The sequence below is a fragment of the Penaeus chinensis genome, chromosome 19, assembly GCF_019202785.1.
Source record: "Penaeus chinensis breed Huanghai No. 1 chromosome 19, ASM1920278v2, whole genome shotgun sequence".
Taxonomy (NCBI): domain Eukaryota; kingdom Metazoa; phylum Arthropoda; class Malacostraca; order Decapoda; family Penaeidae; genus Penaeus; species Penaeus chinensis.
This window is the reverse complement of record NC_061837.1, coordinates 36,628,611-36,630,857: the sequence shown is the minus strand read 5'-3', so window position 1 is coordinate 36,630,857 and position 2,247 is coordinate 36,628,611.

The following is a 2,247-nucleotide window of genomic DNA, read 5'->3' as shown; positions in this document are numbered from 1 at the left end:
GACGTTCTTGAGATCAAAACATTACAAGAAAGTGTCCTAAATCTATGTATGTATGTATGATACTACGAACACTTTTGCCGTTATTTATACTGTCCTGGTGGGCCTTTAGCCTGTTTTATGTTAAATAGAATTGTTTATGATTATTTTACTGTAGTTTAGCAAAATTTTTGGCCCATGGCATTGGTATTGATCCATGTCTCTCGATATTTAGGGACGACAGTTTATCAGAACTGCATAATGTCAATTTGAGCACTTCTCTGCATACAAGCAGACAGTATTTGAAACTGTGATAGATGTGCAGAGCCGTGCGGGTCGTGTGATAATTTACTAGCGGATGGATGGACCTCCTAAGTGGTTCCCAACAAATGCTTTCATGTTTATTGCTGCCAATTTTCAATCGCTTCCTTGATTACATTTAATTGTGAAATGGCACTTGCAATCAAAGGATTTGGTTTATATGTAAATATAGCCCTAACAGAACTATATTTACATATTACTTTTAAAAGGATAACACTGCTACATAATTAGTCAAAAAGTCTGAAAGTACCGACGTTTAATTTCTTGCATATGTAGAGTATAATGTAACCTGCTTTGCTCGCAGACTCTAAAGATCTACCAGTGCGGTGATCATATACACTAATCAGTCATCTCTAGTCACTGTATAATGTGTATACTAGACACCATTTTTAAAAGTTTGTTACCCAGCTTCCATAATCAAAACTTAGTGTGCAAAGGTTACTTTCTGCTAGACACTTTAGAGATCGCCAGTGTAACAGACATATGACATGGAGGTAGCACGAGTAGATTACATACCTCGTGGAAATGTTGTGCATGACAAGTTAATAAGTCTTTTTTAAGGTATGTTTATAACGAGTTTAGCACCTTTGTAATAACAACAGTCAAAAATTTCGCTCGGGTCGTAATAGAAGCTGTCATTACCAACTTGGTAATGTCTCCCACATACAGGAGAAACGGTGACTCCGCTTTAGAAAAGATACATTGGAGAGTTCAGGAGCTTGTTAATTCTTGTAAGCATTATGTGACGGCAGATAATCTGCGGCTCACCAAAGAGAATTGGAGTCGTGTTTGCAGTAACACTAAACAAATCTTGTATAGTATTAATCCAACGTCGCAACACCAGCAAATACCGACCTATTTCCCTGACCTCACGCCTGTGTAAGCGGTTTGAGTGAAATTTTCAACAAGACATCATCCTCGAACAACTGCGTAAGTTTGAAATTCAAGAAAGGGTTTTAACTAGGATTTTAATGTATCCCTTAGACCGACTTCTTCAGTGGAATTAAAATTGCTTATTTTAAGTACACACCAAGTAAGTGTACTTAGTCCCATGTTATTTAATGTGTTGATTCAAAGACTATCAATCGGTGTTCACTGGCAGTGACCTATACCGAAGAATAAATCATACAACTCAAACTCTGCGGGAAAGTCCCGCCATGTTTCATTTACCTGCCGTGATAACTAACAGCATACAGTTTGCTTCAGCATGAACTGGACTCGGTAGTGCTAGCATGCGGTCTAATTTAGATTAACCTTCGAACCTGTTCGTATGGATCTGCACACACACACACACACACACACATATATATATGTGTGTGTGTGTGTGTGTGTGTGTGTGTGTGTGTGTGTGTTTGTGTGTGTGTGTGTGTGTGTGTGTGTGTGTGTGTGTGTGTGTGTGTGTGTGTGTGTTTATCTATGTACATGTATGTATTTATGTGTGTATGTATGTATATATATATATATATATATATATATATATATATATATATGAATGTATGTAAAATAAAAACAATGAATTTTGGTGTTTAGTTGTAAGAGGGACAGCGTACATAATTACACGAACCTGTATCATTATTCTTATAATGTAAGTCACACGTAATTTTCTTTTGGGTAGGATTAAGTGTTGCTAATGTAAAATAAATAAGATGCACAAAAAAATGCACAAGAGGCGACAACGTGAAGTCCTGGTGAGCCCCAGCATTCTTCCTCTCTCTCTCTCTCATTCTCTCTTTCATTCTCTCTCTCTCTCTCTCTCTCTCCCTCTCTGTCTCTTTCTCACTCTCTCTCTCTCTCTCTCTCTCTCTCTCTCTCTCTCTCTCTCTCTCTCTCTCTCTCTCTCTCTCTCTCTCTCTCTCTCTCTCTCTCTCTCTGTACATATATATATATATATATATATATATATATATATATATATGTATGTATGTATATACATATATACAGTATGTATAT